Source organism: Saccoglossus kowalevskii, chromosome 16 (assembly GCF_978046115.1).
Source record: "Saccoglossus kowalevskii chromosome 16, keSacKowa6.1, whole genome shotgun sequence".
Lineage (NCBI taxonomy): Eukaryota > Metazoa > Hemichordata > Enteropneusta > Harrimaniidae > Saccoglossus > Saccoglossus kowalevskii.
Window position 1 is genome coordinate 34,084,503 of NC_140656.1, and position 17,859 is coordinate 34,102,361.

At 41.7% G+C, this 17,859-nt stretch overlaps 1 protein-coding gene across 1 annotated transcript in view; it reads left to right on the forward strand.

The window, feature by feature from the left end:
• The first annotated feature begins 2,285 nt into the window (after positions 1–2,285).
• LOC146733843 (uncharacterized) overlaps positions 2,286–17,859 on the forward strand; it is an 82,474-nt gene continuing 66,900 nt past the window's right edge. The window contains exon 1 of the mRNA XM_085491690.1: positions 2,286–2,371. The gene's annotated coding sequence lies outside the window, so the exon portion shown is untranslated. The remainder of the gene's footprint in view (positions 2,372–17,859) is intronic.

Here is a 17,859-nt window from a genome sequence, read left to right on the forward strand (position 1 = left end):
GCTGTCATATATTATTGTCAGTGATCAGCTGGCTCATTGATTCCAGGTAGCTAAAATGCTTTGCAATGTATTCTCTGCATTCTCAAACTATGATTTTGAGACAATTTTGTACGACCATTATATACATGCTTATTTGCAGTACTGGTCGAGTCCTGAATGGTTATTTTTATAAGTGAGAATTATTTATGATTGTATTGTATTGTATATTTATTTTCCATTTCAATATGGCGTTATCCTATGCAGAATTGCCATCGGTGCTGAAATAAGTCAAAAACCGTCCATCCCTTTCAGAACCCTTCACGCCCTGTCTCCGTTATTGTTATCATGTGATCGCAATAATCCACAAAACCTGCGGCACATTATAGTTTTAGCTAATAAGTAATTTTGTAAATTCAATATGTCGTATATTTGCACATCAAGGTGGTTGGCACTTTGTCTTTAGAATTATGTTGATGCATGCACTCGGACAAATGACATGTTGCTATTTTGACAGTAGTTACGACTATAAATAAAAAAAAATCCCACATTTTGCGAATATTTTTGTAGTGATATATAGTAATACGAAGTGTTAATTCTCACATACATGAAGTTTGGAATACTATTTGACTTGAAAATATATGCAGAAAATTTAAATCTATGTTCTTGTGGGGGAACAATGAAATGTCTTGCCGGGCAGAGGTACACGATGCTAAAGTGTTTCAGTTTGTACTTTTTAATCTATTGATGAAGTTGACAAAATTTGGAAATTCAAATCGTGATATTTCGAGAAATGCATTTCTTATCTGTTTGATACTTATGAAGATGTACCCGTGAGGTTCTTATATTGTTGTTTTGTTGTATCGTTGTTATATCGTTTTTGTATTGTCTAAAAATATTTGAATTTTAGGTTGTATACCGCATGTGTTTGTGGATAAGGAGTCTCAGAAATATTCTCACGTTTTCACTGTAAATTGGTTTGGAATGTAAACGCGAATGACGAATGTAACAACAAGAATGGTGAACATCAATCGCCACAATACTTCGACGCTTAGTGACCAGTTCAAAATTATATATAACCATAAGTGACAAAATCTTTCATAAGCTTTCATGTCACGCCAAATGAGATGTTTTATTATAGACCTGAAAAGATGTTGGTTTTTTCAATTAGTAATCTCCAACGCTATTTATCGTTTCTTTTTTCTGCTGAGTAAAAATTAAGATTTGCTTCGAGTTAAAACCATGAACGATTGATTCTATGGTACTTTTCCTCTTAACGTCCTACTTGTTATCGACCGCTTAATGGTCAATTCCCGGTCGGCGTTATTTTCTAACCGGAAAACAACATTTTGATCGATTTTGCCCCGCTCGTCCGCTTATGGAAATTACCGTCTACTCACTCAAACATTGGCACTAGCACATAAGGGGTCAACATAGTGGCTTTGATTCTTAAACTTTATATACAACTTGGTGAAGTTGAACACAGCTTAAAAGTGCACGACACATTGTATGTCCTCGAACGCAAAATAAACTGTGACTTCATTTGATGCTGATACATTTCTCAGTTTAGCAAATTAAATGTAATAAATTTTAGTGAAAGGTGAGAAAAACAAATATCCCGTAATAACAGGTAGCAACAATTTTCTTTACAATCAAAGAAAAATATTCAGACCTAGATACGGAACGATAACTCGATATTGTGTTTATACAGTCTTGACTCTTTTAGAAACAATTTGGATTCATATACAATTTTTGAAAAGTTTCAATGCCATGGCCTTCTATGAAGTGAGTAGGTACGACATGCCAATATAAATGTTAACCTAATAAACAAAACGTTATATATGTTGTATGACATGTGAAGTTCATTATTACAGTCATATATGTTACTTTCAATAGAATAAAAACCTCAATGAACGAACTAACAGCATCATGTTGAAATCATGAAATCAAAACAAAATGATGGCAACCATTCTAACATCAGAATATCGTGCAGAATTTATTACAGTTTTTTGTATGCCTAGAACACACTAAATACAATATTCTCATTAATCATGATTCATTACCGTCCCTCGTTCACATATTATCGCCTAACCGAACTGAAGAAAAAAGGTGCTGATTCATGTATTGTTGCCATGGCGATGACGGGATTCTTATTGCATGATCGAACTGAGATTCGCAGCGACAAAATACATCAATCAGACAATTAGCTAGACAGCCAATCCGGATCAGTTCTAACAGACTACGTAATGTATGACGTCTTGTCAAGAGAACACATAAAAAGCGGTCCTAAGCGTCGATAATAATATCATCAAAAGTAGACGGCTCAGTCACGTGAAGTCACTTTGAGACAAAGGTATCAAGACTATTCAAAGTTCATTTGTTTGATATTAGAAAGGTGAGTGAGATTTAATTTGAATTTGAGTTAAATTTATGTAAACAAGCAATGTTGCTGCCAAAGTATCAGTCTATCCGTTCCCATGGCAACATATGTTGAATCTCGCATTGTCGCTGTCCAAATGCGTAAAGATTTCAATCATTTGGTATATATAGCATTTTTTTCTTTGTGATTTATTAAAAGTAAACACTTTTACTATTTTCAGATTATAAAATAAATGATACACAATTTAAAGTATATATACATAGTCACCCAATTGTACAATTTTGTCAAAATATTTTGTTTGATAAAATACAAAATGTATTCATAATCGTTTTAAACTACATTATCTGAGAAACGGTGTACTCAATTTATTTTTGAATGTTATTTGTTACTAGATTTGGTGAATTAATTCTCAACAAGTTTCGTTTAGTTGCTCATATTCTGTTGCACGTGACAATGTTATTCGGTTTAATTCGACTATTAAGATCGTTATTTGCATGTTATTACACGGTGTCCGTAGGGCTGCTGGCTGATTATAAATATCAGATATCTGCAGGATATCAAAAATAGATAAATGTTCTCTTACTCCGTATGCATAAAACCAACTATTGTAGAGTTACATGATTGCAATATTATATTAAAAGCTCCAAGCAATGTATTTTTCATCATATGACCTTATTTCTAGACACACTTCTAAAAATATGTTGTACTTAAGGAAGCATTAATGCCAGTAATTGCCAGAGGAGGTTAGTGTTGAGATTAAATCCATATCCATTCCGGCATGTGATTTTGTATTATAGTCAGACTCAATAATATTTCCTGTTTTTGTTGACAAGATTCCCAGTCGCACGTACCCATGGTTACAAAATGTCAACAACAATTTAACCAGACTGTGATTTATATAATTTTAAATAGTTTGTATTTTCTTCGATGATAATAAAAATCATAAATCCTCGAGCAGACTTGTGAAAACACATTGTTTGACATATACCGCGGAACAAAACACTAAATGCTGTTTTGTAAACATTGTGTGAAAGTGTCATAGTAAACAAACCATCAATTCCATGACTTATATTATGCAAAACACAACTGGATGACAAATTTGCATAATATTTTACCCTGTTTAAATAGTAAAGTGCATATAACGTTCACAAAATTAGACAAATCGCAGGTGCTATTAATGGTCAAGTATACATTTCATCATATGTCTACACACAGGGTCTAGATTTGCTGTTTAGCTTAACTTCAGTATTGTTTCTGAGTTACCTGACAGATGTACGTCTGTACTTTATAATAGAGTAGGAGTGTACGATGTGAAATGATGGGAATTATTTCTTGCTATGAACTTCAAAAATGTAATCTTAAAAATTGTGTCATAATTTCCTATATGTTTAATAATATTGATCACATGTGTTACGCAAAATTCATGGGATAAAACGTGACACTACCAATATCTTGCCTTCTCCTAAATTCTAAAACATGGTTTGTTCCCATATAACTCATTTTTTGTTGTTCGATAATTGCATTTGACATCTCCGATAGATCCAGATGCACAGTGATGTAAGTCGCCCAACATATAATGGACTACGCATATGTTCATTTATTTAATTCATTATTTTCATAGTGCCATGTCGATGAGAAATACAAACTATATTATGGCCAGGGGTAAAGTTGACTGTCTATTCATATACTGTGTCATTTCGATTATCGTATCAATTTTAATGGTGGTTTTGAGATTAAAGCAACATGTTGTCGATTTAGTATTTTTGTTTTTGGTCTCTTGGCCAGGTAAAGAGAGTTACTTTTTATATAATTTTACTTCTATTACATTTCGGATATTCATTACGACAAATGATTCTCATTCAAATACAATACGGTTTATCCCACCATCTCCCATCTGTTTCTTCGCTTCGATACCAACAATAGACTCCATTACATTTGCTATACTATTCGTCTGCGCTCTGAAATGGACACGTTGGTTGGACACTTTTTAATTAGTAAATTATTGACAAATCCTGTCATATAATCGAATCGAATCCTTCGATTGATTCTGCGTTCCATATTTCTCATGAATATAGCAATGAGTTGCAAGCTTAACATTGGCAGGGTGGGAAGTTCATTTTCGTTTTTTGATGACTGTTGAGTATTATAGAAATCTATGTTTCGCCGTTGGTGGAAATCCGTGGCCGGGCAGGCGACTTCAGTGAACCTTGTTTGACTATTTGCGTTGGAATACCTACGTCGGCTGATAAAGATAACACGCCAGTTTGTATCATTTTCTCAAAACGTTCAGGTTGTCTCAAGCTTTCAACCTCGTCAAAGGCGTGGCGACAACTTTCGTTTCTGTCCACACAACTGATTTATATCAAATACAGAACGATTGAACTTAAGCACGACAAATGAATCTATATTCAATATAGTACGATCAAACTCAAGCACGACAAATTGTAAATATAATATCAACTATAGTCCGGTTAAATGCAGTGTCAGTTGTTCATACAGCTTTGTTAGATGTATATTTATTAAACATATGTGTGAGTGAGTAGTATGATTTGAAACTCACAAACACAAACGCCGTGACCAGCGTGTTCATGTATGATTTGAGACTCACAAATACAAACGCCGTGACCAGCGTGTTCATGTGTGATTTGAGACTCACAAATACAAACGCCGTGACCAGCGTGTTCATGTGTGATTTGAGACTCACAAATACAAACGCCGTGACCAGCGTGTTCATGTATGATTTGAGACTCACAAATACAAACGCCGTGACCAGCGTGTTCATGTATGATTTGAGACTCACAAATACAAACGCCGTGACCAGCGTGTTCATGTGTGATTTGAGACTCACAAATACAAACGCCGTGACCAGTGTGTTCATGTGTGATTTGAGACTCACAAATACAAACGCCTTGACCAGTGTGTTCATGTGTGATTTGAGACTCACAAATACAAACGCCGTGACCAGCGTGTTCATGTGTGATTTGAGACTCACAAATACAAACGCCGTGACCAGTGTGTTCATGTGTGATTTGAGACTCACAAATACAAACGCCGTGACCAGCGTGTTCATGTGTGATTTGAGACTCACAAATACAAACGCCTTGACCAGCGTGTTCATGTGTGATTTGAGACTCACAAATACAAACGCCGTGACCAGCGTGTTCATGTGTGATTTGAGACTCACAAATACAAACGCCGTGACCAGCGTGTTCATGTGTGATTTGAGACTCACAAATACAAACGCCGTGACCAGCGTGTTCATGTGTGATTTGAGACTCACAAATACAAACGCCGTGACCAGCGTGTTCATGTGTGATTTGAGACTCACAAACACAAACGCCGTGACCAGTGTGTTCATGTGTGATTTGAGACTCACAAATACAAACGCCGTGACCAGCGTGTTCATGTGTGATTTGAGACTCACAAATACAAACGCCGTGACCAGCGTGTTCATGTGTGATTTGAGACTCACAAATACAAACGCCGTGACCAGCGTGTTCATGTGTGATTTGAGACTCACAAATACAAACGCCGTGACCAGCGTGTTCATGTGTGATTTGAGACTCACAAATACAAACGCCGTGACCAGTGTGTTCATGTGTGATTTGAGACTCACAAATACAAACGCCTTGACCAGTGTGTTCATGTGTGATTTGAGACTCACAAACACAAACGCCGTGACCAGCGTGTTCATGTGTGATTTGAGACTCACAAATACAAACGCCGTGACCAGCGTGTTCATGTGTGATTTGAGACTCACAAACACAAACGCCGTGACCAGCGTGTTCATGTGTGATTTGAGACTCACAAATACAAACGCCGTGACCAGCGTGTCCATGTGTGATTTGAGACTTACAAATACAAACGCCGTGACCAGCGTGTTCATGTGTGATTTGAGACTCACAAATACAAACGCCGTGACCATCGTGTTCATGTGTGATTTGAGACTCACAAATACAAACGCCGTGACCAGTGTGTTCATGTGTGATTTGAGACTCACAAATACAAACGCCGTGACCATCGTGTTCATGTGTGATTTGAGACTCACAAATACAAACGCCGTGACCAGTGTGTTCATGTGTGATTTGAGACTCACAAATACAAACGCCGTGACCAGCGTGTTCATGTGTGATTTGAGACTCACAAATACAAACGCCGTAACCAGCGTGTTCATGTGTGATTTGAGACTCACAAATACAAACGCCGTGACCAGTGTGTTCATGTGTGATTTGAGACTCACAAACACAAACGCCGTGACCAGCGTGTTCATGTGTGATTTGAGACTCACAAATACAAACGCCGTGACCAGCGTGTTCATGTGTGATTTGAGACTCACAAATACAAACGCCGTGACCAGTGTGTTCATGTGTGATTTGAGACTCACAAATACAAACGCCGTGACCAGCGTGTTCATGTGTGATTTGAGACTCACAAATACAAACGCCGTGACCAGTGTGTTCATGTGTGATTTGAGACTCACAAATACAAACGCCGTGACCAGCGTGTTCATGTGTGATTTGAGACTCACAAACACAAACGCCGTGACCAGCGTGTTCATGTGTGATTTGAGACTCACAAATACAAACGCCGTGACCATCGTGTTCATGTGTGATTTGAGACTCACAAATACAAACGCCGTGACCAGTGTGTTCATGTGTGATTTGAGACTCACAAATACAAACGCCGTGACCAGCGTGTTCATGTGTGATTTGAGACTCACAAATACAAACGCCGTGACCAGTGTGTTCATGTGTGATTTGAGACTCACAAATAGAAACGCCGTGACCAGCGTGTTCATGTGTGATTTGAGACTCACAAATACAAACGCCGTGACCAGTGTGTTCATGTGTGATTTGAGACTCACAAACACAAACGCCGTGACCAGCGTGTTCATGTGTGATTTGAGACTCACAAATACAAACGCCGTGACCAGTGTGTTCATGTGTGATTTGAGACTCACAAATACAAACGCCGTGACCAGTGTGTTCATGTGTGATTTGAGACTCACAAATACAAACGCCGTGACCAGTGTGTTCATGTGTGATTTGAGACTCACAAACACAAACGCCGTGACCAGCGTGTTCATGTGTGATTTGAGACTCACAAACACAAACGCCGTGACCAGCGTGTTCATGTGTGATTTGAGACTCACAAATACAAACGCCGTGACCAGTGTGTTCATGTGTGATTTGAGACTCACAAATACAAACGCCGTGACCAGTGTGTTCATGTGTGATTTGAGACTCACAAATACAAACGCCGTGACCAGTGTGTTCATGTGTGATTTGAGACTCACAAATACAAACGCCGTGACCAGTGTGTTCATGTGTGATTTGAGACTCACAAACACAAACGCCGTGACCAGCGTGTTCATGTGTGATTTGAGACTCACAAATACAAACGCCGTGACCAGTGTGTTCATGTGTGATTTGAGACTCACAAACACAAACGCCGTGACCAGCGTGTTCATGTGTGATTTGAGACTCACAAATACAAACGCCGTGACCATCGTGTTCATGTGTGATTTGAGACTCACAAATACAAACGCCGTGACCAGTGTGTTCATGTGTGATTTGAGACTCACAAATACAAACGCCGTGACCAGCGTGTTCATGTGTGATTTGAGACTCACAAACACAAACGCCGTGACCAGCGTGTTCATGTGTGATTTGAGACTCACAAACACAAACGCCGTGACCAGTGTGTTCATGTGTGATTTGAGACTCACAAATACAAACGCCGTGACCAGTGTGTTCATGTGTGATTTGAGACTCACAAATACAAACGCCGTGACCAGCGTGTTCATGTGTGATTTGAGACTCACAAATACAAACGCCGTGACCAGTGTGTTCATGTGTGATTTGAGACTCACAAATACAAACGCCGTGACCAGTGTGTTCATGTATGATTTGAGACTCACAAATACAAACGCCGTGACCAGCGTGTTCATGTGTGATTTGAGACTCACAAACACAAACGCCGTGACCAGTGTGTTCATGTGTGATTTGAGACTCACAAACACAAACGCCGTGACCAGTGTGTTCATGTGTGATTTGAGACTCACAAACACAAACGCCGTGACCAGTGTGTTCATGTGTGATTTGAGACTCACAAATACAAACGCCGTGACCAGTGTGTTCATGTGTGATTTGAGACTCACAAATACAAACGCCGTGACCAGCGTGTTCATGTGTGATTTGAGACTCACAAATACAAACGCCGTGACCAGCGTGTTCATGTGTGATTTGAGACTCACAAATACAAACGCCGTGACCAGTGTGTTCATGTGTGATTTGAGACTCACAAATACAAACGCCGTGACCAGTGTGTTCATGTGTGATTTGAGACTCACAAATACAAACGCCGTGACCAGCGTGTTCATGTGTGATTTGAGACTCACAAACACAAACGCCGTGACCAGCGTGTTCATGTGTGATTTGAGACTCACAAATACAAACGCCGTGACCAGTGTGTTCATGTGTGATTTGAGACTCACAAATACAAACGCCGTGACCAGCGTGTTCATGTGTGATTTGAGACTCACAAATACAAACGCCGTGACCAGTGTGTTCATGTGTGATTTGAGACTCACAAATACAAACGCCGTGACCAGTGTGTTCATGTGTGATTTGAGACTCACAAATACAAACGCCGTGACCAGTGTGTTCATGTGTGATTTGAGACTCACAAATACAAACGCCGTGACCAGTGTGTTCATGTGTGATTTGAGACTCACAAATACAAACGCCGTGACCAGTGTGTTCATGTGTGATTTGAGACTCACAAATACAAACGCCGTGACCAGTGTGTTCATGTGTGATTTGAGACTCACAAATAGAAACGCCGTGACCAGCGTGTTCATGTGTGATTTGAGACTCACAAATACAAACGCCGTGACCAGTGTGTTCATGTGTGATTTGAGACTCACAAACACAAACGCCGTGACCAGCGTGTTCATGTGTGATTTGAGACTCACAAATACAAACGCCGTGACCAGTGTGTTCATGTGTGATTTGAGACTCACAAACACAAACGCCGTGACCAGCGTGTTCATGTGTGATTTGAGACTCACAAATACAAACGCCGTGACCAGTGTGTTCATGTGTGATTTGAGACTCACAAACACAAACGCCGTGACCAGCGTGTTCATGTGTGATTTGAGACTCACAAATACAAACGCCGTGACCAGTGTGTTCATGTGTGATTTGAGACTCACAAATACAAACGCCGTGACCAGTGTGTTCATGTGTGATTTGAGACTCACAAATACAAACGCCGTGACCAGTGTGTTCATGTGTGATTTGAGACTCACAAACACAATCGCCGTGACCAGCGTGTTCATGTGTGATTTGAGACTCACAAATACAAACGCCGTGACCAGTGTGTTCATGTGTGATTTGAGACTCACAAATACAAACGCCGTGACCATCGTGTTTATGTGTGATTTGAGACTCACAAATACAAACGCCATGACCAGTGTGTTCATGTGTGATTTGAGACTCACAAATACAAACGCCGTGACCAGCGTGTTCATGTGTGATTTGAGACTCACAAATACAAACGCCGTGACCAGTGTGTTCATGTGTGATTTGAGACTCACAAACACAAACGCCGTGACCAGCGTGTTCATGTGTGATTTGAGACTCACAAATACAAACGCCGTGACCAGTGTGTTCATGTGTGATTTGAGACTCACAAACACAAACGCCGTGACCAGCGTGTTCATGTGTGATTTGAGACTCACAAATACAAACGCCGTGACCAGTGTGTTCATGTGTGATTTGAGACTCACAAATACAAACGCCGTGACCAGTGTGTTCATGTGTGATTTGAGACTCACAAATACAAACGCCGTGACCAGTGTGTTCATGTGTGATTTGAGACTCACAAACACAAACGCCGTGACCAGCGTGTTCATGTGTGATTTGAGACTCACAAATACAAACGCCGTGACCAGTGTGTTCATGTGTGATTTGAGACTCACAAATACAAACGCCGTGACCATCGTGTTTATGTGTGATTTGAGACTCACAAATACAAACGCCATGACCAGTGTGTTCATGTGTGATTTGAGACTCACAAATACAAACGCCGTGACCAGCGTGTTCATGTGTGATTTGAGACTCACAAATACAAACGCCGTGACCAGTGTGTTCATGTGTGATTTGAGACTCACAAATACAAACGCCGTGACCAGTGTGTTCATGTGTGATTTGAGACTCACAAATACAAACGCCGTGACCAGTGTGTTCATGTGTGATTTGAGACTCACAAATACAAACGCCGTGACCAGCGTGTTCATGTGTGATTTGAGACTCACAAATACAAACGCCGTGACCAGTGTGTTCATGTGTGATTTGAGACTCACAAATACAAACGCCGTGACCAGTGTGTTCATGTGTGATTTGAGACTCACAAATACAAACGCCGTGACCAGTGTGTTCATGTGTGATTTGAGACTCACAAACACAAACGCCGTGACCAGCGTGTTCATGTGTGATTTGAGACTCACAAATACAAACGCCGTGACCAGTGTGTTCATGTGTGATTTGAGACTCACAAACACAAACGCCGTGACCAGCGTGTTCATGTGTGATTTGAGACTCACAAATACAAACGCCGTGACCATCGTGTTCATGTGTGATTTGAGACTCACAAATACAAACGCCGTGACCAGTGTGTTCATGTGTGATTTGAGACTCACAAATACAAACGCCGTGACCAGCGTGTTCATGTGTGATTTGAGACTCACAAACACAAACGCCGTGACCAGCGTGTTCATGTGTGATTTGAGACTCACAAATACAAACGCCGTGACCAGTGTGTTCATGTGTGATTTGAGACTCACAAATACAAACGCCGTGACCAGTGTGTTCATGTATGATTTGAGACTCACAAATACAAACGCCGTGACCAGCGTGTTCATGTGTGATTTGAGACTCACAAACACAAACGCCGTGACCAGTGTGTTCATGTGTGATTTGAGACTCACAAACACAAACGCCGTGACCAGTGTGTTCATGTGTGATTTGAGACTCACAAATACAAACGCCGTGACCAGCGTGTTCATGTGTGATTTGAGACTCACAAATACAAACGCCGTGACCAGTGTGTTCATGTGTGATTTGAGACTCACAAATACAAACGCCGTGACCAGCGTGTTCATGTGTGATTTGAGACTCACAAATACAAACGCCGTGACCAGTGTGTTCATGTGTGATTTGAGACTCACAAATACAAACGCCGTGACCAGTGTGTTCATGTGTGATTTGAGACTCACAAATACAAACGCCGTGACCAGTGTGTTCATGTGTGATTTGAGACTCACAAATACAAACGCCGTGACCAGTGTGTTCATGTGTGATTTGAGACTCACAAATACAAACGCCGTGACCAGTGTGTTCATGTGTGATTTGAGACTCACAAATACAAACGCCGTTACCAGTGTGTTCATGTGTGATTTGAGACTCACAAATAGAAACGCCGTGACCAGCGTGTTCATGTGTGATTTGAGACTCACAAATACAAACGCCGTGACCAGTGTGTTCATGTGTGATTTGAGACTCACAAACACAAACGCCGTGACCAGCGTGTTCATGTGTGATTTGAGACTCACAAATACAAACGCCGTGACCAGTGTGTTCATGTGTGATTTGAGACTCACAAACACAAACGCCGTGACCAGCGTGTTCATGTGTGATTTGAGACTCACAAATACAAACGCCGTGACCAGTGTGTTCATGTGTGATTTGAGACTCACAAACACAAACGCCGTGACCAGCGTGTTCATGTGTGATTTGAGACTCACAAATACAAACGCCGTGACCAGTGTGTTCATGTGTGATTTGAGACTCACAAATACAAACGCCGTGACCAGTGTGTTCATGTGTGATTTGAGACTCACAAATACAAACGCCGTGACCAGTGTGTTCATGTGTGATTTGAGACTCACAAACACAAACGCCGTGACCAGCGTGTTCATGTGTGATTTGAGACTCACAAATACAAACGCCGTGACCAGTGTGTTCATGTGTGATTTGAGACTCACAAATACAAACGCCGTGACCAGCGTGTTCATGTGTGATTTGAGACTCACAAACACAAACGCCGTGACCAGCGTGTTCATGTGTGATTTGAGACTCACAAATACAAACGCCGTGACCAGTGTGTTCATGTGTGATTTGAGACTCACAAATACAAACGCCGTGACCAGTGTGTTCATGTATGATTTGAGACTCACAAATACAAACGCCGTGACCAGCGTGTTCATGTGTGATTTGAGACTCACAAACACAAACGCCGTGACCAGTGTGTTCATGTGTGATTTGAGACTCACAAACACAAACGCCGTGACCAGTGTGTTCATGTGTGATTTGAGACTCACAAATACAAACGCCGTGACCAGCGTGTTCATGTGTGATTTGAGACTCACAAATACAAACGCCGTGACCAGTGTGTTCATGTGTGATTTGAGACTCACAAATACAAACGCCGTGACCAGCGTGTTCATGTGTGATTTGAGACTCACAAATACAAACGCCGTGACCAGTGTGTTCATGTGTGATTTGAGACTCACAAATACAAACGCCGTGACCAGTGTGTTCATGTGTGATTTGAGACTCACAAATACAAACGCCGTGACCAGTGTGTTCATGTGTGATTTGAGACTCACAAATACAAACGCCGTGACCAGTGTGTTCATGTGTGATTTGAGACTCACAAATACAAACGCCGTGACCAGTGTGTTCATGTGTGATTTGAGACTCACAAATACAAACGCCGTTACCAGTGTGTTCATGTGTGATTTGAGACTCACAAATAGAAACGCCGTGACCAGCGTGTTCATGTGTGATTTGAGACTCACAAATACAAACGCCGTGACCAGTGTGTTCATGTGTGATTTGAGACTCACAAACACAAACGCCGTGACCAGCGTGTTCATGTGTGATTTGAGACTCACAAATACAAACGCCGTGACCAGTGTGTTCATGTGTGATTTGAGACTCACAAACACAAACGCCGTGACCAGCGTGTTCATGTGTGATTTGAGACTCACAAATACAAACGCCGTGACCAGTGTGTTCATGTGTGATTTGAGACTCACAAACACAAACGCCGTGACCAGCGTGTTCATGTGTGATTTGAGACTCACAAATACAAACGCCGTGACCAGTGTGTTCATGTGTGATTTGAGACTCACAAATACAAACGCCGTGACCAGTGTGTTCATGTGTGATTTGAGACTCACAAATACAAACGCCGTGACCAGTGTGTTCATGTGTGATTTGAGACTCACAAACACAAACGCCGTGACCAGCGTGTTCATGTGTGATTTGAGACTCACAAATACAAACGCCGTGACCAGTGTGTTCATGTGTGATTTGAGACTCACAAATACAAACGCCGTGACCATCGTGTTTATGTGTGATTTGAGACTCACAAATACAAACGCCATGACCAGCGTGTTCATGTGTGATTTGAGACTCACAGTGTGTTCATGTGTGATTTGAGACTCACAAACACAAACGCCGTGACCAGCGTGTTCATGTGTGATTTGAGACTCACAAATACAAACGCCGTGACCAGTGTGTTCATGTGTGATTTGAGACTCACAAATACAAACGCCGTGACCATCGTGTTCATGTGTGATTTGAGACTCACAAATACAAACGCCGTGACCAGCGTGTTCATGTGTGATTTGAGACTCACAAATACAAACGCCGTGACCAGTGTGTTCATGTGTGATTTGAGACTCACAAATACAAACGCCGTGACCAGTGTGTTCATGTGTGATTTGAGACTCACAAATACAAACGCCGTGACCAGTGTGTTCATGTGTGATTTGAGACTCACAAATACAAACGCCGTGACCAGCGTGTTCATGTGTGATTTGAGACTCACAAATACAAACGCCGTGACCAGTGTGTTCATGTGTGATTTGAGACTCACAAATACAAACGCCGTGACCAGTGTGTTCATGTGTGATTTGAGACTCACAAATACAAACGCCGTGACCAGTGTGTTCATGTGTGATTTGAGACTCACAAACACAAACGCCGTGACCAGCGTGTTCATGTGTGATTTGAGACTCACAAATACAAACGCCGTGACCAGTGTGTTCATGTGTGATTTGAGACTCACAAACACAAACGCCGTGACCAGCGTGTTCATGTGTGATTTGAGACTCACAAATACAAACGCCGTGACCATCGTGTTCATGTGTGATTTGAGACTCACAAATACAAACGCCGTGACCAGTGTGTTCATGTGTGATTTGAGACTCACAAATACAAACGCCGTGACCAGCGTGTTCATGTGTGATTTGAGACTCACAAACACAAACGCCGTGACCAGCGTGTTCATGTGTGATTTGAGACTCACAAACACAAACGCCGTGACCAGTGTGTTCATGTGTGATTTGAGACTCACAAATACAAACGCCGTGACCAGTGTGTTCATGTGTGATTTGAGACTCACAAATACAAACGCCGTGACCAGCGTGTTCATGTGTGATTTGAGACTCACAAATACAAACGCCGTGACCAGTGTGTTCATGTGTGATTTGAGACTCACAAATACAAACGCCGTGACCAGTGTGTTCATGTATGATTTGAGACTCACAAATACAAACGCCGTGACCAGCGTGTTCATGTGTGATTTGAGACTCACAAACACAAACGCCGTGACCAGTGTGTTCATGTGTGATTTGAGACTCACAAACACAAACGCCGTGACCAGTGTGTTCATGTGTGATTTGAGACTCACAAACACAAACGCCGTGACCAGTGTGTTCATGTGTGATTTGAGACTCACAAATACAAACGCCGTGACCAGTGTGTTCATGTGTGATTTGAGACTCACAAATACAAACGCCGTGACCAGCGTGTTCATGTGTGATTTGAGACTCACAAATACAAACGCCGTGACCAGCGTGTTCATGTGTGATTTGAGACTCACAAATACAGACGCCGTGACCAGTGTGTTCATGTGTGATTTGAGACTCACAAATACAAACGCCGTGACCAGTGTGTTCATGTGTGATTTGAGACTCACAAATACAAACGCCGTGACCAGTGTGTTCATGTGTGATTTGAGACTCACAAACACAAACGCCGTGACCAGCGTGTTCATGTGTGATTTGAGACTCACAAATACAAACGCCGTGACCAGTGTGTTCATGTGTGATTTGAGACTCACAAATACAAACGCCGTGACCAGCGTGTTCATGTGTGATTTGAGACTCACAAATACAAACGCCGTGACCAGTGTGTTCATGTGTGATTTGAGACTCACAAATACAAACGCCGTGACCAGTGTGTTCATGTGTGATTTGAGACTCACAAATACAAACGCCGTGACCAGTGTGTTCATGTGTGATTTGAGACTCACAAATACAAACGCCGTGACCAGCGTGTTCATGTGTGATTTGAGACTCACAAATACAAACGCCGTGACCAGTGTGTTCATGTGTGATTTGAGACTCACAAATACAAACGCCGTGACCAGTGTGTTCATGTGTGATTTGAGACTCACAAATACAAACGCCGTGACCAGTGTGTTCATGTGTGATTTGAGACTCACAAACACAAACGCCGTGACCAGCGTGTTCATGTGTGATTTGAGACTCACAAATACAAACGCCGTGACCAGTGTGTTCATGTGTGATTTGAGACTCACAAACACAAACGCCGTGACCAGCGTGTTCATGTGTGATTTGAGACTCACAAATACAAACGCCGTGACCATCGTGTTCATGTGTGATTTGAGACTCACAAATACAAACGCCGTGACCAGTGTGTTCATGTGTGATTTGAGACTCACAAATACAAACGCCGTGACCAGTGTGTTCATGTGTGATTTGAGACTCACAAATACAAACGCCGTGACCAGTGTGTTCATGTGTGATTTGAGACTCACAAATACAAACGCCGTGACCAGTGTGTTCATGTGTGATTTGAGACTCACAAACACAAACGCCGTGACCAGCGTGTTCATGTGTGATTTGAGACTCACAAATACAAACGCCGTGACCAGTGTGTTCATGTGTGATTTGAGACTCACAAATACAAACGCCGTGACCAGCGTGTTCATGTGTGATTTGAGACTCACAAATACAAACGCCGTGACCAGTGTGTTCATGTGTGATTTGAGACTCACAAATACAAACGCCGTGACCAGTGTGTTCATGTGTGATTTGAGACTCACAAATACAAACGCCGTGACCAGTGTGTTCATGTGTGATTTGAGACTCACAAATACAAACGCCGTGACCAGCGTGTTCATGTGTGATTTGAGACTCACAAATACAAACGCCGTGACCAGTGTGTTCATGTGTGATTTGAGACTCACAAATACAAACGCCGTGACCAGTGTGTTCATGTGTGATTTGAGACTCACAAATACAAACGCCGTGACCAGTGTGTTCATGTGTGATTTGAGACTCACAAACACAAACGCCGTGACCAGCGTGTTCATGTGTGATTTGAGACTCACAAATACAAACGCCGTGACCAGTGTGTTCATGTGTGATTTGAGACTCACAAACACAAACGCCGTGACCAGCGTGTTCATGTGTGATTTGAGACTCACAAATACAAACGCCGTGACCATCGTGTTCATGTGTGATTTGAGACTCACAAATACAAACGCCGTGACCAGTGTGTTCATGTGTGATTTGAGACTCACAAATACAAACGCCGTGACCAGCGTGTTCATGTGTGATTTGAGACTCACAAACACAAACGCCGTGACCAGCGTGTTCATGTGTGATTTGAGACTCACAAACACAAACGCCGTGACCAGTGTGTTCATGTGTGATTTGAGACTCACAAATACAAACGCCGTGACCAGTGTGTTCATGTGTGATTTGAGACTCACAAATACAAACGCCGTGACCAGCGTGTTCATGTGTGATTTGAGACTCACAAATACAAACGCCGTGACCAGTGTGTTCATGTGTGATTTGAGACTCACAAATACAAACGCCGTGACCAGTGTGTTCATGTATGATTTGAGACTCACAAATACAAACGCCGTGACCAGCGTGTTCATGTGTGATTTGAGACTCACAAACACAAACGCCGTGACCAGTGTGTTCATGTGTGATTTGAGACTCACAAACACAAACGCCGTGACCAGTGTGTTCATGTGTGATTTGAGACTCACAAACACAAACGCCGTGACCAGTGTGTTCATGTGTGATTTGAGACTCACAAATACAAACGCCGTGACCAGTGTGTTCATGTGTGATTTGAGACTCACAAATACAAACGCCGTGACCAGCGTGTTCATGTGTGATTTGAGACTCACAAATACAAACGCCGTGACCAGCGTGTTCATGTGTGATTTGAGACTCACAAATACAAACGCCGTGACCAGTGTGTTCATGTGTGATTTGAGACTCACAAATACAAACGCCGTGACCAGCGTGTTCATGTGTGATTTGAGACTCACAAATACAAACGCCGTGACCAGCGTGTTCATGTGTGATTTGAGACTCACAA